Source organism: Electrophorus electricus, chromosome 5 (assembly GCF_041902795.1).
Source record: "Electrophorus electricus isolate QZ-2024a chromosome 5, ASM4190279v1, whole genome shotgun sequence".
Lineage (NCBI taxonomy): Eukaryota > Metazoa > Chordata > Actinopteri > Gymnotiformes > Gymnotidae > Electrophorus > Electrophorus electricus.
Genome location: NC_137501.1, coordinates 22,239,165 through 22,263,553, shown reverse-complemented (window position 1 = coordinate 22,263,553; position 24,389 = coordinate 22,239,165). Strand labels below are relative to the sequence as shown.

General features: G+C 36.7%; 10 non-coding genes across 10 annotated transcripts; all 10 read left to right on the top strand.

The window, feature by feature from the left end:
• Positions 1-2,032: 2,032 nt before the first annotated feature.
• Positions 2,033-2,104, top strand: trnaq-cug (transfer RNA glutamine (anticodon CUG)). Its single transcript has one exon. It is a non-coding gene; the product is annotated as a tRNA-Gln (tRNA).
• A 7,674-nt stretch (positions 2,105-9,778) lies between these two features.
• trnaq-uug (transfer RNA glutamine (anticodon UUG)) lies at positions 9,779-9,850 on the top strand. The gene has a single exon. It is a non-coding gene; the product is annotated as a tRNA-Gln (tRNA).
• Positions 9,851-11,069: 1,219 nt separating this feature from the next.
• Positions 11,070-11,141, top strand: trnaq-uug (transfer RNA glutamine (anticodon UUG)). The gene has a single exon. It is a non-coding gene; the product is annotated as a tRNA-Gln (tRNA).
• A 1,219-nt stretch (positions 11,142-12,360) lies between these two features.
• On the top strand, positions 12,361-12,432 carry trnaq-cug (transfer RNA glutamine (anticodon CUG)). The gene has a single exon. It is a non-coding gene; the product is annotated as a tRNA-Gln (tRNA).
• Positions 12,433-13,652: 1,220 nt separating this feature from the next.
• Positions 13,653-13,724, top strand: trnaq-uug (transfer RNA glutamine (anticodon UUG)). Its single transcript has one exon. It is a non-coding gene; the product is annotated as a tRNA-Gln (tRNA).
• Positions 13,725-14,943: 1,219 nt separating this feature from the next.
• trnaq-cug (transfer RNA glutamine (anticodon CUG)) lies at positions 14,944-15,015 on the top strand. The gene has a single exon. It is a non-coding gene; the product is annotated as a tRNA-Gln (tRNA).
• A 2,511-nt stretch (positions 15,016-17,526) lies between these two features.
• Positions 17,527-17,598, top strand: trnaq-uug (transfer RNA glutamine (anticodon UUG)). Its single transcript has one exon. It is a non-coding gene; the product is annotated as a tRNA-Gln (tRNA).
• A 1,219-nt stretch (positions 17,599-18,817) lies between these two features.
• On the top strand, positions 18,818-18,889 carry trnaq-cug (transfer RNA glutamine (anticodon CUG)). The gene has a single exon. It is a non-coding gene; the product is annotated as a tRNA-Gln (tRNA).
• A 2,511-nt stretch (positions 18,890-21,400) lies between these two features.
• On the top strand, positions 21,401-21,472 carry trnaq-uug (transfer RNA glutamine (anticodon UUG)). The gene has a single exon. It is a non-coding gene; the product is annotated as a tRNA-Gln (tRNA).
• A 1,219-nt stretch (positions 21,473-22,691) lies between these two features.
• trnaq-cug (transfer RNA glutamine (anticodon CUG)) lies at positions 22,692-22,763 on the top strand. Its single transcript has one exon. It is a non-coding gene; the product is annotated as a tRNA-Gln (tRNA).
• Positions 22,764-24,389: the final 1,626 nt, after the last annotated feature.

The window sequence follows — 24,389 nt, the reverse complement described above, 5'->3', positions numbered from 1 at the left end:
GAAAGCACTCTGCCCTCTTTATCTAGCAATACAGAAGACAAAACATTTTTGGACTTGTTCTATGGTGGAAATGAAAGCACTGTGGACTCTGAATCCAGTGAAACACAAGACAAAAAGGTTCGATTTGTTGTTTGCAGATTTTAATTGTAAGCAGGCTTGACACTGAATCTGGGAAAATTGAAGACACAAAAGATATTTTAAACATTTGTATAATATATTTGCAAGTACTACAGACACTGAATCCAGCGATACAGAAGACACAAAACATATTTTTGTTGTTTTGCTTGATGTAACAGTATACACATGTGGTTGTGATTACAGCAATACAAGATGAGTAAAAGCATTTTTTTGTTGTTGTTTCTGTAGTGTAATAGTTAGGAATCTGCACCTTGTCTTTGGTGATCCCAGTTCAACTCTTGGTGGAACCTTGTGAATGCTTGTTGTTCCTTTCAGCTAGCATGTACTTTCTTGTAACAAGTTTTTTTAATGGCTGCAGCCTGTATTGATGGATCAGATTCGATTAACCTTTTGTGAGGAATTCTTAAATGCCTGTGCTTTTGGCAAAGTAAATGCTGATTATCGTAGCATAGTTGGCATTAAGCTAAAGAGAATTCACGGAAGATAAATGATTCACCATCAATATACAAGACATCACACTTCATTTTGGTTCCTTCCATTAGGTAATGGGATAAGCACTTGATTCTGAATCCAGCAATACAGGACACCCAGGAACTTGGTTAAGGTTCCATGGTGTATTGGTTAGCACTCTGGACTCTGAATCCACTCATCTGAGTTTGACTTTCAGTGGAAACTGTTGAAGTGCCTGTTACCTTGTTTCAGAGACAAAATAAAACTGAGCCTGTTAATTTCATAATGGAAAAGTCTGGATTCTGAAGTCACCAGTACAAACAGATTGTATTGTTGGTTATGGAGTGAAGATAAGTATTGTGGACTCTGAAATCAGATATATAGAAGAAGGGTTGTTTTGAAGATTCCACAGTGTAATGCTTAGTAAGCACTTTTCATTTTATATTGTCAGACGTCATGCCTCCGTGGCACCTTTCTAAACCTGGCTGACATTTTGAGATTATATGGGTTTTCTTGCTACAATTTATTGTAAATCTCAAAAATGTCTGTCACTTGACCAGATTACAAACATGAGACAAAGCAGTTGTTGCCAAAATTAGGTCAATGCCTTGCCAATCTGTGTGCTGATGACACTGGACAAGGTAAAGTTATATAAAAGGAACTCATGTCTTACAAAAAAAAGACAGGAGATGTGATATATAAAGAAAGCACTCTGCCCTCTTTATCTAGCAATACAGAAGACAAAACATTTTTGGACTTGTTCTATGGTGGAAATGAAAGCACTGTGGACTCTGAATCCAGTGAAACACAAGACAAAAAGGTTCGATTTGTTGTTTGCAGATTTTAATTGTAAGCAGGCTTGACACTGAATCTGGGAAAATTGAAGACACAAAAGATATTTTAAACATTTGTATAATATATTTGCAAGTACTACAGACACTGAATCCAGCGATACAGAAGACACAAAACATATTTTTGTTGTTTTGCTTGATGTAACAGTATACACATGTGGTTGTGATTACAGCAATACAAGATGAGTAAAAGCATTTTTTTGTTGTTGTTTCTGTAGTGTAATAGTTAGGAATCTGCACCTTGTCTTTGGTGATCCCAGTTCAACTCTTGGTGGAACCTTGTGAATGCTTGTTGTTCCTTTCAGCTAGCATGTACTTTCTTGTAACAAGTTTTTTTAATGGCTGCAGCCTGTATTGATGGCTCAGATTCGATTAACCTTTTGTGAGGAATTCTTAAATGCCTGTGATTTTGGCAAAGTAAATGCTGATTATCGTAGCATAGTTGGCATTAAGCTAACGAGAATTCACGGAAGATAAATGATTCACCATCAATATACAAGACATCACACTTCATTTTGGTTCCTTCCATTAGGTAATGGGATAAGCACTTGATTCCGAATCCAGCAATACAGGACACCCAGGAACTTGGTTAAGGTTCCATGGTGTAATGGTTAGCACTCTGGACTCTGAATCCAGTCATCTGAGTTCGACTCTCAGTGGAACCTGTTGAAGTGCTTGTTACCTTGTTTCAGAGACAAAATAAAACTGAGCCTGTTAATTTCATAATGGAAAAGTCTGGGTTCTGAAGTCACCAGTACAAACAGATTGTATTGTTGGTTATGGAGTAAAGGTAAGTATTGTGGACTCTGAAATCAGCTATATAGAAGAAGGGTTGTTTTGAAGTTTCCACAGTGTAATGCTTAGTAAGCACTTTTCATTTTATATTGTCAGACGTCATGCCTCCGTGGCACCTTTCTAAACCTGGCTGACATTTTGAGATTATATGGGTTTTCTTGCTACAATTTATTGTAAATCTCAAAAATGTCTGTCACTTGACCAGATTACAAACATGAGACAAAGCAGTTGTTGCCAAAATTAGGTCAATGCCTTGCCAATCTGTGTGCTGATGACACTGGACAAGGTAAAGTTATATAAAAGGAACTCATGTCTTACAAAAAAAAGACAGGAGATGTGATATATAAAGAAAGCACTCTGCCCTCTTTATCTAGCAATACAGAAGACAAAACATTTTTGGACTTGTTCTATGGTGGAAATGAAAGCACTGTGGACTCTGAATCCAGTGAAACACAAGACAAAAAGGTTCGATTTGTTGTTTGCAGATTTTAATTGTAAGCAGGCTTGACACTGAATCTGGGAAAATTGAAGACACAAAAGATATTTTAAACATTTGTATAATATATTTGCAAGTACTACAGACACTGAATCCAGCGATACAGAAGACACAAAACATATTTTTGTTGTTTTGCTTGATGTAACAGTATACACATGTGGTTGTGATTACAGCAATACAAGATGAGTAAAAGCATTTTTTTGTTGTTGTTTCTGTAGTGTAATAGTTAGGAATCTGCACCTTGTCTTTGGTGATCCCAGTTCAACTCTTGGTGGAACCTTGTGAATGCTTGTTGTTCCTTTCAGCTAGCATGTACTTTCTTGTAACAAGTTTTTTTAATGGCTGCAGCCTGTATTGATGGATCAGATTCGATTAACCTTTTGTGAGGAATTCTTAAATGCCTGTGATTTTGGCAAAGTAAATGCTGATTATCGTAGCATAGTTGGCATTAAGCTAAAGAGAATTCACGGAAGATAAATGATTCACCATCAATATACAAGACATCACACTTCATTTTGGTTCCTTCCATTAGGTAATGGGATAAGCACTTGATTCTGAATCCAGCAATACAGGACACCCAGGAACTTGGTTAAGGTTCCATGGTGTATTGGTTAGCACTCTGGACTCTGAATCCACTCATCTGAGTTTGACTTTCAGTGGAAACTGTTGAAGTGCCTGTTACCTTGTTTCAGAGACAAAATAAAACTGAGCCTGTTAATTTCATAATGGAAAAGTCTGGATTCTGAAGTCACCAGTACAAACAGATTGTATTGTTGGTTATGGAGTGAAGATAAGTATTGTGGACTCTGAAATCAGATATATAGAAGAAGGGTTGTTTTGAAGATTCCACAGTGTAATGCTTAGTAAGCACTTTTCATTTTATATTGTCAGACGTCATGCCTCCGTGGCACCTTTCTAAACCTGGCTGACATTTTGAGATTATATGGGTTTTCTTGCTACAATTTATTGTAAATCTCAAAAATGTCTGTCACTTGACCAGATTACAAACATGAGACAAAGCAGTTGTTGCCAAAATTAGGTCAATGCCTTGCCAATCTGTGTGCTGATGACACTGGACAAGGTAAAGTTATATAAAAGGAACTCATGTCTTACAAAAAAAAGACAGGAGATGTGATATATAAAGAAAGCACTCTGCCCTCTTTATCTAGCAATACAGAAGACAAAACATTTTTGGACTTGTTCTATGGTGGAAATGAAAGCACTGTGGACTCTGAATCCAGTGAAACACAAGACAAAAAGGTTCGATTTGTTGTTTGCAGATTTTAATTGTAAGCAGGCTTGACACTGAATCTGGGAAAATTGAAGACACAAAAGATATTTTAAACATTTGTATAATATATTTGCAAGTACTACAGACACTGAATCCAGCGATACAGAAGACACAAAACATATTTTTGTTGTTTTGCTTGATGTAACAGTATACACATGTGGTTGTGATTACAGCAATACAAGATGAGTAAAAGCATTTTTTTGTTGTTGTTTCTGTAGTGTAATAGTTAGGAATCTGCACCTTGTCTTTGGTGATCCCAGTTCAACTCTTGGTGGAACCTTGTGAATGCTTGTTGTTCCTTTCAGCTAGCATGTACTTTCTTGTAACAAGTTTTTTTAATGGCTGCAGCCTGTATTGATGGATCAGATTCGATTAACCTTTTGTGAGGAATTCTTAAATGCCTGTGCTTTTGGCAAAGTAAATGCTGATTATCGTAGCATAGTTGGCATTAAGCTAAAGAGAATTCACGGAAGATAAATGATTCACCATCAATATACAAGACATCACACTTCATTTTGGTTCCTTCCATTAGGTAATGGGATAAGCACTTGATTCTGAATCCAGCAATACAGGACACCCAGGAACTTGGTTAAGGTTCCATGGTGTATTGGTTAGCACTCTGGACTCTGAATCCACTCATCTGAGTTTGACTTTCAGTGGAAACTGTTGAAGTGCCTGTTACCTTGTTTCAGAGACAAAATAAAACTGAGCCTGTTAATTTCATAATGGAAAAGTCTGGATTCTGAAGTCACCAGTACAAACAGATTGTATTGTTGGTTATGGAGTGAAGATAAGTATTGTGGACTCTGAAATCAGATATATAGAAGAAGGGTTGTTTTGAAGATTCCACAGTGTAATGCTTAGTAAGCACTTTTCATTTTATATTGTCAGACGTCATGCCTCCGTGGCACCTTTCGAAACCTGGCTGACATTTTGAGATTATATGGGTTTTCTTGCTACAATTTATTGTAAATCTCAAAAATGTCTGTCACTTGACCAGATTACAAACATGAGACAAAGCAGTTGTTGCCAAAATTAGGTCAATGCCTTGCCAATCTGTGTGCTGATGACACTGGACAAGGTAAAGTTATATAAAAGGAACTCATGTCTTACAAAAAAAAGACAGGAGATGTGATATATAAAGAAAGCACTCTGCCCTCTTTATCTAGCAATACAGAAGACAAAACATTTTTGGACTTGTTCTATGGTGGAAATGAAAGCACTGTGGACTCTGAATCCAGTGAAACACAAGACAAAAAGGTTCGATTTGTTGTTTGCAGATTTTAATTGTAAGCAGGCTTGACACTGAATCTGGGAAAATTGAAGACACAAAAGATATTTTAAACATTTGTATAATATATTTGCAAGTACTACAGACACTGAATCCAGCGATACAGAAGACACAAAACATATTTTTGTTGTTTTGCTTGATGTAACAGTATACACATGTGGTTGTGATTACAGCAATACAAGATGAGTAAAAGCATTTTTTTGTTGTTGTTTCTGTAGTGTAATAGTTAGGAATCTGCACCTTGTCTTTGGTGATCCCAGTTCAACTCTTGGTGGAACCTTGTGAATGCTTGTTGTTCCTTTCAGCTAGCATGTACTTTCTTGTAACAAGTTTTTTTAATGGCTGCAGCCTGTATTGATGGATCAGATTCGATTAACCTTTTGTGAGGAATTCTTAAATGCCTGTGCTTTTGGCAAAGTAAATGCTGATTATCGTAGCATAGTTGGCATTAAGCTAAAGAGAATTCACGGAAGATAAATGATTCACCATCAATATACAAGACATCACACTTCATTTTGGTTCCTTCCATTAGGTAATGGGATAAGCACTTGATTCTGAATCCAGCAATACAGGACACCCAGGAACTTGGTTAAGGTTCCATGGTGTATTGGTTAGCACTCTGGACTCTGAATCCACTCATCTGAGTTTGACTTTCAGTGGAAACTGTTGAAGTGCCTGTTACCTTGTTTCAGAGACAAAATAAAACTGAGCCTGTTAATTTCATAATGGAAAAGTCTGGATTCTGAAGTCACCAGTACAAACAGATTGTATTGTTGGTTATGGAGTGAAGATAAGTATTGTGGACTCTGAAATCAGATATATAGAAGAAGGGTTGTTTTGAAGATTCCACAGTGTAATGCTTAGTAAGCACTTTTCATTTTATATTGTCAGACGTCATGCCTCCGTGGCACCTTTCTAAACCTGGCTGACATTTTGAGATTATATGGGTTTTCTTGCTACAACTTATTGTAAATCTCAAAAATGTCTGTCACTTGACCAGATTACAAACATGAGACAAAGCAGTTGTTGCCAAAATTAGGTCAATGCCTTGCCAATCTGTGTGCTGATGACACTGGACAAGGTAAAGTTATATAAAAGGAACTCATGTCTTACAAAAAAAAGACAGGAGATGTGATATATAAAGAAAGCACTCTGCCCTCATTATCTAGCAATACAGAAGACAAAACATTTTTGGACTTGTTCTATGGTGGAATTGAAAGCACTGTGGACTCTGAATCTAGTGAAACAAAAGACAAAAAGGTTCGATTTGTTGTTTGCAGATTTTAATTGTAAGCAGGCTTGACACTGAATCTGGGAAAATTGAAGCCACAAAAGATATTTTAAACATTTGTATAATATATTTGCAAGTACCACAGACACGGAATCCAGCGATACAGAAGACACAAAACATATTTTTGTTGTTTTGCTTGATGTAACAGTATACACATGTGGTTGTGATTACAGCAATACAAGATGAGTAAAAGCATTTTTTTGTTGTTGTTTCTGTAGTGTAATAGTTAGGAATCTGCACCTTGTCTTTGGTGATCCCAGTTCAACTCTTGGTGGAACCTATTGAATGCTTGTTGTTCCTTTCAGCTAGCATGTACTTTCTTGTAAAAAGTTTTTTTAATGGCTGCAGCCTGTATTGATGGATCAGATTCGATTAACCTTTTGTGAGGAATTCTTAAATGCCTGTGATTTTGGCAAAGTAAATGCTGATTATCGTAGCATAGTTGGCATTAAGCTAAAGAGAATTCACGGAAGATAAATGATTCACCATCAATATACAAGACATCACACTTCATTTTGGTTCCTTCCATTAGGTAATGGGATAAGCACTTGATTCTGAATCCAGCAATACAGGACACCCAGGAACTTGGTTAAGGTTCCATGGTGTATTGGTTAGCACTCTGGACTCTGAATCCACTCATCTGAGTTTGACTTTCAGTGGAAACTGTTGAAGTGCCTGTTACCTTGTTTCAGAGACAAAATAAAACTGAGCCTGTTAATTTCATAATGGAAAAGTCTGGATTCTGAAGTCACCAGTACAAACAGATTGTATTGTTGGTTATGGAGTGAAGATAAGTATTGTGGACTCTGAAATCAGATATATAGAAGAAGGGTTGTTTTGAAGATTCCACAGTGTAATGCTTAGTAAGCACTTTTCATTTTATATTGTCAGACGTCATGCCTCCGTGGCACCTTTCGAAACCTGGCTGACATTTTGAGATTATATGGGTTTTCTTGCTACAATTTATTGTAAATCTCAAAAATGTCTGTCACTTGACCAGATTACAAACATGAGACAAAGCAGTTGTTGCCAAAATTAGGTCAATGCCTTGCCAATCTGTGTGCTGATGACACTGGACAAGGTAAAGTTATATAAAAGGAACTCATGTCTTACAAAAAAAAGACAGGAGATGTGATATATAAAGAAAGCACTCTGCCCTCTTTATCTAGCAATACAGAAGACAAAACATTTTTGGACTTGTTCTATGGTGGAAATGAAAGCACTGTGGACTCTGAATCCAGTGAAACACAAGACAAAAAGGTTCGATTTGTTGTTTGCAGATTTTAATTGTAAGCAGGCTTGACACTGAATCTGGGAAAATTGAAGACACAAAAGATATTTTAAACATTTGTATAATATATTTGCAAGTACTACAGACACTGAATCCAGCGATACAGAAGACACAAAACATATTTTTGTTGTTTTGCTTGATGTAACAGTATACACATGTGGTTGTGATTACAGCAATACAAGATGAGTAAAAGCATTTTTTTGTTGTTGTTTCTGTAGTGTAATAGTTAGGAATCTGCACCTTGTCTTTGGTGATCCCAGTTCAACTCTTGGTGGAACCTTGTGAATGCTTGTTGTTCCTTTCAGCTAGCATGTACTTTCTTGTAACAAGTTTTTTTAATGGCTGCAGCCTGTATTGATGGATCAGATTCGATTAACCTTTTGTGAGGAATTCTTAAATGCCTGTGCTTTTGGCAAAGTAAATGCTGATTATCGTAGCATAGTTGGCATTAAGCTAAAGAGAATTCACGGAAGATAAATGATTCACCATCAATATACAAGACATCACACTTCATTTTGGTTCCTTCCATTAGGTAATGGGATAAGCACTTGATTCTGAATCCAGCAATACAGGACACCCAGGAACTTGGTTAAGGTTCCATGGTGTATTGGTTAGCACTCTGGACTCTGAATCCACTCATCTGAGTTTGACTTTCAGTGGAAACTGTTGAAGTGCCTGTTACCTTGTTTCAGAGACAAAATAAAACTGAGCCTGTTAATTTCATAATGGAAAAGTCTGGATTCTGAAGTCACCAGTACAAACAGATTGTATTGTTGGTTATGGAGTGAAGATAAGTATTGTGGACTCTGAAATCAGATATATAGAAGAAGGGTTGTTTTGAAGATTCCACAGTGTAATGCTTAGTAAGCACTTTTCATTTTATATTGTCAGACGTCATGCCTCCGTGGCACCTTTCTAAACCTGGCTGACATTTTGAGATTATATGGGTTTTCTTGCTACAACTTATTGTAAATCTCAAAAATGTCTGTCACTTGACCAGATTACAAACATGAGACAAAGCAGTTGTTGCCAAAATTAGGTCAATGCCTTGCCAATCTGTGTGCTGATGACACTGGACAAGGTAAAGTTATATAAAAGGAACTCATGTCTTACAAAAAAAAGACAGGAGATGTGATATATAAAGAAAGCACTCTGCCCTCTTTATCTAGCAATACAGAAGACAAAACATTTTTGGACTTGTTCTATGGTGGAAATGAAAGCACTGTGGACTCTGAATCCAGTGAAACACAAGACAAAAAGGTTCGATTTGTTGTTTGCAGATTTTAATTGTAAGCAGGCTTGACACTGAATCTGGGAAAATTGAAGACACAAAAGATATTTTAAACATTTGTATAATATATTTGCAAGTACTACAGACACTGAATCCAGCGATACAGAAGACACAAAACATATTTTTGTTGTTTTGCTTGATGTAACAGTATACACATGTGGTTGTGATTACAGCAATACAAGATGAGTAAAAGCATTTTTTTGTTGTTGTTTCTGTAGTGTAATAGTTAGGAATCTGCACCTTGTCTTTGGTGATCCCAGTTCAACTCTTGGTGGAACCTATTGAATTCTTGTTGTTCCTTTCAGCTAGCATGTACTTTCTTGTAACAAGTTTTTTTAATGGCTGCAGCCTGTATTGATGGCTCAGATTCGATTAACCTTTTGTGAGGAATTCTTAAATGCCTGTGATTTTGGCAAAGTAAATGCTGATTATCGTAGCATAGTTGGCATTAAGCTAACGAGAATTCACGGAAGATAAATGATTCACCATCAATATACAAGACATCACACTTCATTTTGGTTCCTTCCATTAGGTAATGGGATAAGCACTTGATTCTGAATCCAGCAATACAGGACACCCAGGAACTTGGTTAAGGTTCCATGGTGTAATGGTTAGCACTCTGGACTTTGAATCCAGTCATCTGAGTTTGACTCTCAGTGGAACCTGTTGAAGTGCCTGTTACCTTGTTTCAGAGACAAAATAAAACTGAGCCTGTTAATTTCATAATGGAAAAGTCTGGGTTCTGAAGTCACCAGTACAAACAGATTGTATTGTTGGTTATGGAGTAAAGGTAAGCATTGTGGACTCTGAAATCAGATATATAGAAGAAGGGTTGTTTTGAAGATTCCACAGTGTAATGCTTAGTAAGCACTTTTCATTTTATATTGTCCGACGTCATGCCTCCGTGGCACCTTTCGAAACCTGGCTGACATTTTGAGATTATATGGGTTTTCTTGCTACAATTTATTGTAAATCTCAAAAATGCCTGTCACTTGACCAGATTACAAACATGAGACAAAGCAGTTGTTGCCAAAATTAGGTCAATGCCTTGCCAATCTGTGTGCTGATGACACTGGACAAGGTAAAGTTATATAAAAGGAACTCATGTCTTACAAAAAAAAGACAGGAGATGTGATATATAAAGAAAGCACTCTGCCCTCTTTATCTAGCAATACAGAAGACAAAACATTTTTGGACTTGTTCTATGGTGGAAATGAAAGCACTGTGGACTCTGAATCCAGTGAAACACAAGACAAAAAGGTTCGATTTGTTGTTTGCAGATTTTAATTGTAAGCAGGCTTGACACTGAATCTGGGAAAATTGAAGACACAAAAGATATTTTAAACATTTGTATAATATATTTGCAAGTACTACAGACACTGAATCCAGCGATACAGAAGACACAAAACATATTTTTGTTGTTTTGCTTGATGTAACAGTATACACATGTGGTTGTGATTACAGCAATACAAGATGAGTAAAAGCATTTTTTTGTTGTTGTTTCTGTAGTGTAATAGTTAGGAATCTGCACCTTGTCTTTGGTGATCCCAGTTCAACTCTTGGTGGAACCTATTGAATTCTTGTTGTTCCTTTCAGCTAGCATGTACTTTCTTGTAACAAGTTTTTTTAATGGCTGCAGCCTGTATTGATGGCTCAGATTCGATTAACCTTTTGTGAGGAATTCTTAAATGCCTGTGATTTTGGCAAAGTAAATGCTGATTATCGTAGCATAGTTGGCATTAAGCTAACGAGAATTCACGGAAGATAAATGATTCACCATCAATATACAAGACATCACACTTCATTTTGGTTCCTTCCATTAGGTAATGGGATAAGCACTTGATTCTGAATCCAGCAATACAGGACACCCAGGAACTTGGTTAAGGTTCCATGGTGTAATGGTTAGCACTCTGGACTTTGAATCCAGTCATCTGAGTTTGACTCTCAGTGGAACCTGTTGAAGTGCTTGTTACCTTGTTTCAGAGACAAAATAAAACTGAGCCTGTTAATTTCATAATGGAAAAGTGAGGATTCTGAAGTCACCAGTACAAACAGATTGTATTGTTGGTTATGGAGTAAAGGTAAGCATTGTGGACTCTGAAATCAGATATATAGAAGAAGGGTTGTTTTGAAGATTCCACAGTGTAATGCTTAGTAAGCACTTTTCATTTTATATTGTCAGACGTCATGCCTCCGTGGCACCTTTCGAAACCTGGCTGACATTTTGAGATTATATGGGTTTTCTTGCTACAATTTATTGTAAATCTCAAAAATGTCTGTCACTTGACCAGATTACAAACATGAGACAAAGCAGTTGTTGCCAAAATTAGGTCAATGCCTTGCCAATCTGTGTGCTGATGACACTGGACAAGGTAAAGTTATATAAAAGGAACTCATGTCTTACAAAAAAAAGACAGGAGATGTGATATATAAAGAAAGCACTCTGCCCTCTTTATCTAGCAATACAGAAGACAAAACATTTTTGGACTTGTTCTATGGTGGAAATGAAAGCACTGTGGACTCTGAATCCAGTGAAACACAAGACAAAAAGGTTCGATTTGTTGTTTGCAGATTTTAATTGTAAGCAGGCTTGACACTGAATCTGGGAAAATTGAAGACACAAAAGATATTTTAAACATTTGTATAATATATTTGCAAGTACTACAGACACTGAATCCAGCGATACAGAAGACACAAAACATATTTTTGTTGTTTTGCTTGATGTAACAGTATACACATGTGGTTGTGATTACAGCAATACAAGATGAGTAAAAGCATTTTTTTGTTGTTGTTTCTGTAGTGTAATAGTTAGGAATCTGCACCTTGTCTTTGGTGATCCCAGTTCAACTCTTGGTGGAACCTTGTGAATGCTTGTTGTTCCTTTCAGCTAGCATGTACTTTCTTGTAACAAGTTTTTTTAATGGCTGCAGCCTGTATTGATGGCTCAGATTCGATTAACCTTTTGTGAGGAATTCTTAAATGCCTGTGATTTTGGCAAAGTAAATGCTGATTATCGTAGCATAGTTGGCATTAAGCTAACGAGAATTCACGGAAGATAAATGATTCACCATCAATATACAAGACATCACACTTCATTTTGGTTCCTTCCATTAGGTAATGGGATAAGCACTTGATTCCGAATCCAGCAATACAGGACACCCAGGAACTTGGTTAAGGTTCCATGGTGTAATGGTTAGCACTCTGGACTCTGAATCCAGTCATCTGAGTTCGACTCTCAGTGGAACCTGTTGAAGTACAGGTTACCTTGTTTCAGAGACAAAATAAAACTGAGCCTGTTAATTTCATAATGGAAAAGTCTGGGTTCTGAAGTCACCAGTACAAACAGATTGTATTGTTGGTTATGGAGTAAAGGTAAGTATTGTGGACTCTGAAATCAGCTATATAGAAGAAGGGTTGTTTTGAAGTTTCCACAGTGTAATGCTTAGTAAGCACTTTTCATTTTATATTGTCAGACGTCATGCCTCCGTGGCACCTTTCTAAACCTGGCTGACATTTTGAGATTATATGGGTTTTCTTGCTACAATTTATTGTAAATCTCAAAAATGTCTGTCACTTGACCAGATTACAAACATGAGACAAAGCAGTTGTTGCCAAAATTAGGTCAATGCCTTGCCAATCTGTGTGCTGATGACACTGGACAAGGTAAAGTTATATAAAAGGAACTCATGTCTTACAAAAAAAAGACAGGAGATGTGATATATAAAGAAAGCACTCTGCCCTCTTTATCTAGCAATACAGAAGACAAAACATTTTTGGACTTGTTCTATGGTGGAAATGAAAGCACTGTGGACTCTGAATCCAGTGAAACACAAGACAAAAAGGTTCGATTTGTTGTTTGCAGATTTTAATTGTAAGCAGGCTTGACACTGAATCTGGGAAAATTGAAGACACAAAAGATATTTTAAACATTTGTATAATATATTTGCAAGTACTACAGACACTGAATCCAGCGATACAGAAGACACAAAACATATTTTTGTTGTTTTGCTTGATGTAACAGTATACACATGTGGTTGTGATTACAGCAATACAAGATGAGTAAAAGCATTTTTTTTGTTGTTGTTTCTGTAGTGTAATAGTTAGGAATCTGCACCTTGTCTTTGGTGATCCCAGTTCAACTCTTGGTGGAACCTTGTGAATGCTTGTTGTTCCTTTCAGCTAGCATGTACTTTCTTGTAACAAGTTTTTTTAATGGCTGCAGCCTGTATTGATGGATCAGATTCGATTAACCTTTTGTGAGGAATTCTTAAATGCCTGTGCTTTTGGCAAAGTAAATGCTGATTATCGTAGCATAGTTGGCATTAAGCTAACGAGAATTCACGGAAGATAAATGATTCACCATCAATATACAAGACATCACACTTCATTTTGGTTCCTTCCATTAGGTAATGGGATAAGCACTTGATTCTGAATCCAGCAATACAGGACACCCAGGAACTTGGTTAAGGTTCCATGGTGTAATGGTTAGCACTCTGGACTTTGAATCCAGTCATCTGAGTTTGACTCTCAGTGGAACCTGTTGAAGTGCTTGTTACCTTGTTTCAGAGACAAAATAAAACTGAGCCTGTTAATTTCAAAATGGAAAAGTGAGGATTCTGAAGTCACCAGTACAAACAGATTGTATTGTTGGTTATGGAGTAAAGGTAAGCATTGTGGACTCTGAAATCAGATATATAGAAGAAGGGTTGTTTTGAAGATTCCACAGTGTAATGCTTAGTAAGCACTTTTCATTTTATATTGTCAGACGTCATGCCTCCGTGGCACCTTTCGAAACCTGGCTGACATTTTGAGATTATATGGGTTTTCTTGCTACAATTTATTGTAAATCTCAAAAATGTCTGTCACTTGACCAGATTACAAACATGAGACAAAGCAGTTGTTGCCAAAATTAGGTCAATGCCTTGCCAATCTGTGTGCTGATGACACTGGACAAGGTAAAGTTATATAAAAGGAACTCATGTCTTACAAAAAAAAGACAGGAGATGTGATATATAAAGAAAGCACTCTGCCCTCTTTATCTAGCAATACAGAAGACAAAACATTTTTGGACTTGTTCTATGGTGGAAATGAAAGCACTGTGGACTCTGAATCCAGTGAAACACAAGACAAAAAGGTTCGATTTGTTGTTTGCAGATTTTAATTGTAAGCAGGCTTGACACTGAATCTGGGAAAATTGAAGACACAAAAGATATTTTAAACATTTGTATAATATATTTGCAAGTACTACAGACACTGAATCCAGCGATACAGAAGACACAAAACATATTTTTGTTGTTTTGCTTGATGTAACAGTATACACATGTGGTTGTGATTACAGCAATACAAGATGAGTAAAAGCATTTTTTTGTTGTTGTTTCTGTAGTGTAATAGTTAGGAATCTGCACCTTGTCTTTGGTGATCCCAGTTCAACTCTTGGTGGAACCTTGTGAATGCTTGTTGTTCCTTTCAGCTAGCATGTACTTTCTTGTAACAAGTTTTTTTAATGGCTGCAGCCTGTATTGATGGCTCAGATTCGATTAACCTTTTGTGAGGAATTCTTAAATGCCTGTGATTTTGGCAAAGTAAATGCTGATTATCGTAGCATAGTTGGCATTAAGCTAACGAGAATTCACGGAAGATAAATGATTCACCATCAATATACAAGACATCACACTTCATTTTGGTTCCTTCCATTAGGTAATGGGATAAGCACTTGATTCCGAATCCAGCAATACAGGACACCCAGGAACTTGGTTAAGGTTCCATGGTGTAATGGTTAGCACTCTGGACTCTGAATCCAGTCATCTGAGTTCGACTCTCAGTGGAACCTGTTGAAGTACAGGTTACCTTGTTTCAGAGACAAAATAAAACTGAGCCTGTTAATTTCATAATGGAAAAGTCTGGGTTCTGAAGTCACCAGTACAAACAGATTGTATTGTTGGTTATGGAGTAAAGGTAAGTATTGTGGACTCTGAAATCAGCTATATAGAAGAAGGGTTGTTTTGAAGTTTCCACAGTGTAATGCTTAGTAAGCACTTTTCATTTTATATTGTCAGACGTCATGCCTCCGTGGCACCTTTCTAAACCTGGCTGACATTTTGAGATTATATGGGTTTTCTTGCTACAATTTATTGTAAATCTCAAAAATGTCTGTCACTTGACCAGATTACAAACATGAGACAAAGCAGTTGTTGCCAAAATTAGGTCAATGCCTTGCCAATCTGTGTGCTGATGACACTGGACAAGGTAAAGTTATATAAAAGGAACTCATGTCTTACAAAAAAAAGACAGGAGATGTGATATATAAAGAAAGCACTCTGCCCTCTTTATCTAGCAATACAGAAGACAAAACATTTTTGGACTTGTTCTATGGTGGAAATGAAAGCACTGTGGACTCTGAATCCAGTGAAACACAAGACAAAAAGGTTCGATTTGTTGTTTGCAGATTTTAATTGTAAGCAGGCTTGACACTGAATCTGGGAAAATTGAAGACACAAAAGATATTTTAAACATTTGTATAATATATTTGCAAGTACTACAGACACTGAATCCAGCGATACAGAAGACACAAAACATATTTTTGTTGTTTTGCTTGATGTAACAGTATACACATGTGGTTGTGATTACAGCAATACAAGATGAGTAAAAGCATTTTTTTTGTTGTTGTTTCTGTAGTGTAATAGTTAGGAATCTGCACCTTGTCTTTGGTGATCCCAGTTCAACTCTTGGTGGAACCTTGTGAATGCTTGTTGTTCCTTTCAGCTAGCATGTACTTTCTTGTAACAAGTTTTTTTAATGGCTGCAGCCTGTATTGATGGATCAGATTCGATTAACCTTTTGTGAGGAATTCTTAAATGCCTGTGCTTTTGGCAAAGTAAATGCTGATTATCGTAGCATAGTTGGCATTAAGCTAAAGAGAATTCACGGAAGATAAATGATTCACCATCAATATACAAGACATCACACTTCATTTTGGTTCCTTCCATTAGGTAATGGGATAAGCACTTGATTCTGAATCCAGCAATACAGGACACCCAGGAACTTGGTTAAGGTTCCATGGTGTATTGGTTAGCACTCTGGACTCTGAATCCACTCATCTGAGTTTGACTTTCAGTGGAAACTGTTGAAGTGCCTGTTACCTTGTTTCAGAGACAAAATAAAACTGAGCCTGTTAATTTCATAATGGAAAAGTCTGGATTCTGAAGTCACCAGTACAAACAGATTGTATTGTTGGTTATGGAGTGAAGATAAGTATTGTGGACTCTGAAATCAGATATATAGAAGAAGGGTTGTTTTGAAGATTCCACAGTGTAATGCTTAGTAAGCACTTTTCATTTTATATTGTCAGACGTCATGCCTCCGTGGCACCTTTCTAAACCTGGCTGACATTTTGAGATTATATGGGTTTTCTTGCTACAATTTATTGTAAATCTCAAAAATGTCTGTCACTTGACCAGATTACAAACATGAGACAAAGCAGTTGTTGCCAAAATTAGGTCAATGCCTTGCCAATCTGTGTGCTGATGACACTGGACAAGGTAAAGTTATATAAAAGGAACTCATGTCTTACAAAAAAAAGACAGGAGATGTGATATATAAAGAAAGCACTCTGCCCTCTTTATCTAGCAATACAGAAGACAAAACATTTTTGGACTTGTTCTATGGTGGAAATGAAAGCACTGTGGACTCTGAATCCAGTGAAACACAAGACAAAAAGGTTCGATTTGTTGTTTGCAGATTTTAATTGTAAGCAGGCTTGACACTGAATCTGGGAAAATTGAAGACACAAAAGATATTTTAAACATTTGTATAATATATTTGCAAGTACTACAGACACTGAATCCAGCGATACAGAAGACACAAAACATATTTTTGTTGTTTTGCTTGATGTAACAGTATACACATGTGGTTGTGATTACAGCAATACAAGATGAGTAAAAGCATTTTTTTGTTGTTGTTTCTGTAGTGTAATAGTTAGGAATCTGCACCTTGTCTTTGGTGATCCCAGTTCAACTCTTGGTGGAACCTATTGAATTCTTGTTGTTCCTTTCAGCTAGCATGTACTTTCTTGTAACAAGTTTTTTTAATGGCTGCAGCCTGTATTGATGGCTCAGATTCGATTAACCTTTTGTGAGGAATTCTTAAATGCCTGTGATTTTGGCAAAGTAAATGCTGATTATCGTAGCATAGTTGGCATTAAGCTAACGAGAATTCACGGAAGATAAATGATTCACCATCAATATACAAGACATCACACTTCATTTTGGTTCCTTCCATTAGGTAATGGGATAAGCACTTGATTCTGAATCCAGCAATACAGGACACCCAGGAACTTGGTTAAGGTTCCATGGTGTAATGGTTAGCACTCTGGACTTTGAATCCAGTCATCTGAGTTTGACTCTCAGTGGAACCTGTTGAAGTGCTTGTTACCTTGTTTCAGAGACAAAATAAAACTGAGCCTGTTAATTTCAAAATGGAAAAGTGAGGATTCTGAAGTCACCAGTACAAACAGATTGTATTGTTGGTTATGGAGTAAAGGTAAGCATTGTGGACTCTGAAATCAGATATATAGAAGAAGGGTTGTTTTGAAGATTCCACAGTGTAATGCTTAGTAAGCACTTTTCATTTTATATTGTCAGACGTCATGCCTCCGTGGCACCTTTCGAAACCTGGCTGACATTTTGAGATTATATGGGTTTTCTTGCTACAATTTATTGTAAATCTCAAAAATGTCTGTCACTTGACCAGATTACAAACATGAGACAAAGCAGTTGTTGCCAAAATTAGGTCAATGCCTTGCCAATCTGTGTGCTGATGACACTGGACAAGGTAAAGTTATATAAAAGGAACTCATGTCTTACAAAAAAAAGACAGGAGATGTGATATATAAAGAAAGCACTCTGCCCTCTTTATCTAGCAATACAGAAGACAAAACATTTTTGGACTTGTTCTATGGTGGAAATGAAAGCACTGTGGACTCTGAATCCAGTGAAACACAAGACAAAAAGGTTCGATTTGTTGTTTGCAGATTTTAATTGTAAGCAGGCTTGACACTGAATCTGGGAAAATTGAAGACACAAAAGATATTTTAAACATTTGTATAATATATTTGCAAGTACTACAGACACTGAATCCAGCGATACAGAAGACACAAAACATATTTTTGTTGTTTTGCTTGATGTAACAGTATACACATGTGGTTGTGATTACAGCAATACAAGATGAGTAAAAGCATTTTTTTGTTGTTGTTTCTGTAGTGTAATAGTTAGGAATCTGCACCTTGTCTTTGGTGATCCCAGTTCAACTCTTGGTGGAACCTTGTGAATGCTTGTTGTTCCTTTCAGCTAGCATGTACTTTCTTGTAACAAGTTTTTTTAATGGCTGCAGCCTGTATTGATGGCTCAGATTCGATTAACCTTTTGTGAGGAATTCTTAAATGCCTGTGATTTTGGCAAAGTAAATGCTGATTATCGTAGCATAGTTGGCATTAAGCTAACGAGAATTCACGGAAGATAAATGATTCACCATCAATATACAAGACATCACACTTCATTTTGGTTCCTTCCATTAGGTAATGGGATAAGCACTTGATTCCGAATCCAGCAATACAGGACACCCAGGAACTTGGTTAAGGTTCCATGGTGTAATGGTTAGCACTCTGGACTCTGAATCCAGTCATCTGAGTTCGACTCTCAGTGGAACCTGTTGAAGTACAGGTTACCTTGTTTCAGAGACAAAATAAAACTGAGCCTGTTAATTTCATAATGGAAAAGTCTGGGTTCTGAAGTCACCAGTACAAACAGATTGTATTGTTGGTTATGGAGTAAAGGTAAGTATTGTGGACTCTGAAATCAGCTATATAGAAGAAGGGTTGTTTTGAAGTTTCCACAGTGTAATGCTTAGTAAGCACTTTTCATTTTATATTGTCAGACGTCATGCCTCCGTGGCACCTTTCTAAACCTGGCTGACATTTTGAGATTATATGGGTTTTCTTGCTACAATTTATTGTAAATCTCAAAAATGTCTGTCACTTGACCAGATTACAAACATGAGACAAAGCAGTTGTTGCCAAAATTAGGTCAATGCCTTGCCAATCTGTGTGCTGATGACACTGGACAAGGTAAAGTTATATAAAAGGAACTCATGTCTTACAAAAAAAAGACAGGAGATGTGATATATAAAGAAAGCACTCTGCCCTCTTTATCTAGCAATACAGAAGACAAAACATTTTTGGACTTGTTCTATGGTGGAAATGAAAGCACTGTGGACTCTGAATCCAGTGAAACACAAGACAAAAAGGTTCGATTTGTTGTTTGCAGATTTTAATTGTAAGCAGGCTTGACACTGAATCTGGGAAAATTGAAGACACAAAAGATATTTTAAACATTTGTATAATATATTTGCAAGTACTACAGACACTGAATCCAGCGATACAGAAGACACAAAACATATTTTTGTTGTTTTGCTTGATGTAACAGTATACACATGTGGTTGTGATTACAGCAATACAAGATGAGTAAAAGCATTTTTTTTGTTGTTGTTTCTGTAGTGTAATAGTTAGGAATCTGCACCTTGTCTTTGGTGATCCCAGTTCAACTCTTGGTGGAACCTTGTGAATGCTTGTTGTTCCTTTCAGCTAGCATGTACTTTCTTGTAACAAGTTTTTTTAATGGCTGCAGCCTGTATTGATGGATCAGATTCGATTAACCTTTTGTGAGGAATTCTTAAATGCCTGTGCTTTTGGCAAAGTAAATGCTGATTATCGTAGCATAGTTGGCATTAAGCTAAAGAGAATTCACGGAAGATAAATGATTCACCATCAATATACAAGACATCACACTTCATTTTGGTTCCTTCCATTAGGTAATGGGATAAGCACTTGATTCTGAATCCAGCAATACAGGACACCCAGGAACTTGGTTAAGGTTCCATGGTGTATTGGTTAGCACTCTGGACTCTGAATCCACTCATCTGAGTTTGACTTTCAGTGGAAACTGTTGAAGTGCCTGTTACCTTGTTTCAGAGACAAAATAAAACTGAGCCTGTTAATTTCATAATGGAAAAGTCTGGATTCTGAAGTCACCAGTACAAACAGATTGTATTGTTGGTTATGGAGTGAAGATAAGTATTGTGGACTCTGAAATCAGATATATAGAAGAAGGGTTGTTTTGAAGATTCCACAGTGTAATGCTTAGTAAGCACTTTTCATTTTATATTGTCAGACGTCATGCCTCCGTGGCACCTTTCTAAACCTGGCTGACATTTTGAGATTATATGGGTTTTCTTGCTACAATTTATTGTAAATCTCAAAAATGTCTGTCACTTGACCAGATTACAAACATGAGACAAAGCAGTTGTTGCCAAAATTAGGTCAATGCCTTGCCAATCTGTGTGCTGATGACACTGGACAAGGTAAAGTTATATAAAAGGAACTCATGTCTTACAAAAAAAAGACAGGAGATGTGATATATAAAGAAAGCACTCTGCCCTCTTTATCTAGCAATACAGAAGACAAAACATTTTTGGACTTGTTCTATGGTGGAAATGAAAGCACTGTGGACTCTGAATCCAGTGAAACACAAGACAAAAAGGTTCGATTTGTTGTTTGCAGATTTTAATTGTAAGCAGGCTTGACACTGAATCTGGGAAAATTGAAGACACAAAAGATATTTTAAACATTTGTATAATATATTTGCAAGTACTACAGACACTGAATCCAGCGATACAGAAGACACAAAACATATTTTTGTTGTTTTGCTTGATGTAACAGTATACACATGTGGTTGTGATTACAGCAATACAAGATGAGTAAAAGCATTTTTTTGTTGTTGTTTCTGTAGTGTAATAGTTAGGAATCTGCACCTTGTCTTTGGTGATCCCAGTTCAACTCTTGGTGGAACCTATTGAATTCTTGTTGTTCCTTTCAGCTAGCATGTACTTTCTTGTAACAAGTTTTTTTAATGGCTGCAGCCTGTATTGATGGATCAGATTCGATTAACCTTTTGTGAGGAATTCTTAAATGCCTGTGATTTTGGCAAAGTAAATGCTGATTATCGTAGCATAGTTGGCATTAAGCTAACGAGAATTCACGGAAGATAAATGATTCACCATCAATATACAAGACATCACACTTCATTTTGGTTCCTTCCATTAGGTAATGGGATAAGCACTTGATTCTGAATCCAGCAATACAGGACACCCAGGAACTTGGTTAAGGTTCCATGGTGTAATGGTTAGCACTCTGGACTTTGAATCCAGTCATCTGAGTTTGACTCTCAGTGGAACCTGTTGAAGTGCTTGTTACCTTGTTTCAGAGACAAAATAAAACTGAGCCTGTTAATTTCAAAATGGAAAAGTGAGGATTCTGAAGTCACCAGTACAAACAGATTGTATTGTTGGTTATGGAGTAAAGGTAAGCATTGTGGACTCTGAAATCAGATATATAGAAGAAGGGTTGTTTTGAAGATTCCACAGTGTAATGCTTAGTAAGCACTTTTCATTTTATATTGTCAGACGTCATGCCTCCGTGGCACCTTTCGAAACCTGGCTGACATTTTGAGATTATATGGGTTTTCTTGCTACAATTTATTGTAAATCTCAAAAATGTCTGTCACTTGACCAGATTACAAACATGAGACAAAGCAGTTGTTGCCAAAATTAGGTCAATGCCTTGCCAATCTGTGTGCTGATGACACTGGACAAGGTAAAGTTATATAAAAGGAACTCATGTCTTACAAAAAAAAGACAGGAGATGTGATATATAAAGAAAGCACTCTGCCCTCTTTATCTAGCAATACAGAAGACAAAACATTTTTGGACTTGTTCTATGGTGGAAATGAAAGCACTGTGGACTCTGAATCCAGTGAAACACAAGACAAAAAGGTTCGATTTGTTGTTTGCAGATTTTAATTGTAAGCAGGCTTGACACTGAATCTGGGAAAATTGAAGACACAAAAGATATTTTAAACATTTGTATAATATATTTGCAAGTACTACAGACACTGAATCCAGCGATACAGAAGACACAAAACATATTTTTGTTGTTTTGCTTGATGTAACAGTATACACATGTGGTTGTGATTACAGCAATACAAGATGAGTAAAAGCATTTTTTTGTTGTTGTTTCTGTAGTGTAATAGTTAGGAATCTGCACCTTGTCTTTGGTGATCCCAGTTCAACTCTTGGTGGAACCTTGTGAATGCTTGTTGTTCCTTTCAGCTAGCATGTACTTTCTTGTAACAAGTTTTTTTAATGGCTGCAGCCTGTATTGATGGCTCAGATTCGATTAACCTTTTGTGAGGAATTCTTAAATGCCTGTGATTTTGGCAAAGTAAATGCTGATTATCGTAGCATAGTTGGCATTAAGCTAACGAGAATTCACGGAAGATAAATGATTCACCATCAATATACAAGACATCACACTTCATTTTGGTTCCTTCCATTAGGTAATGGGATAAGCACTTGATTCCGAATCCAGCAATACAGGACACCCAGGAACTTGGTTAAGGTTCCATGGTGTAATGGTTAGCACTCTGGACTCTGAATCCAGTCATCTGAGTTCGACTCTCAGTGGAACCTGTTGAAGTGCTTGTTACCTTGTTTCAGAGACAAAATAAAACTGAGCCTGTTAATTTCATAATGGAAAAGTCTGGGTTCTGAAGTCACCAGTACAAACAGATTGTATTGTTGGTTATGGAGTAAAGGTAAGTATTGTGGACTCTGAAATCAGCTATATAGAAGAAGGGTTGTTTTGAAGTTTCCACAGTGTAATGCTTAGTAAGCACTTTTCATTTTATATTGTCAGACGTCATGCCTCCGTGGCACCTTTCTAAACCTGGCTGACATTTTGAGATTATATGGGTTTTCTTGCTACAATTTATTGTAAATCTCAAAAATGTCTGTCACTTGACCAGATTACAAACATGAGACAAAGCAGTTGTTGCCAAAATTAGGTCAATGCCTTGCCAATCTGTGTGCTGATGACACTGGACAAGGTAAAGTTATATAAAAGGAACTCATGTCTTACAAAAAAAAGACAGGAGATGTGATATATAAAGAAAGCACTCTGCCCTCTTTATCTAGCAATACAGAAGACAAAACATTTTTGGACTTGTTCTATGGTGGAAATGAAAGCACTGTGGACTCTGAATCCAGTGAAACACAAGACAAAAAGGTTCGATTTGTTGTTTGCAGATTTTAATTGTAAGCAGGCTTGACACTGAATCTGGGAAAATTGAAGACACAAAAGATATTTTAAACATTTGTATAATATATTTGCAAGTACTACAGACACTGAATCCAGCGATACAGAAGACACAAAACATATTTTTGTTGTTTTGCTTGATGTAACAGTATACACATGTGGTTGTGATTACAGCAATACAAGATGAGTAAAAGCATTTTTTTGTTGTTGTTTCTGTAGTGTAATAGTTAGGAATCTGCACCTTGTCTTTGGTGATCCCAGTTCAACTCTTGGTGGAACCTATTGAATGCTTGTTGTTCCTTTCAGCTAGCATGTACTTTCTTGTAACAAGTTTTTTTAATGGCTGCAGCCTGTATTGATGGATCAGATTCGATTAACCTTTTGTGAGGAATTCTTAAATGCCTGTGCTTTTGGCAAAGTAAATGCTGATTATCGTAGCATAGTTGGCATTAAGCTAAAGAGAATTCACGGAAGATAAATGATTCACCATCAATATACAAGACATCACACTTCATTTTGGTTCCTTCCATTAGGTAATGGGATAAGCACTTGATTCTGAATCCAGCAATACAGGACACCCAGGAACTTGGTTAAGGTTCCATGGTGTATTGGTTAGCACTCTGGACTCTGAATCCACTCATCTGAGTTTGACTTTCAGTGGAAACTGTTGAAGTGCCTGTTACCTTGTTTCAGAGACAAAATAAAACTGAGCCTGTTAATTTCATAATGGAAAAGTCTGGATTCTGAAGTCACCAGTACAAACAGATTGTATTGTTGGTTATGGAGTGAAGATAAGTATTGTGGACTCTGAAATCAGATATATAGAAGAAGGGTTGTTTTGAAGATTCCACAGTGTAATGCTTAGTAAGCACTTTTCATTTTATATTGTCAGACGTCATGCCTCCGTGGCACCTTTCTAAACCTGGCTGACATTTTGAGATTATATGGGTTTTCTTGCTACAATTTATTGTAAATCTCAAAAATGTCTGTCACTTGACCAG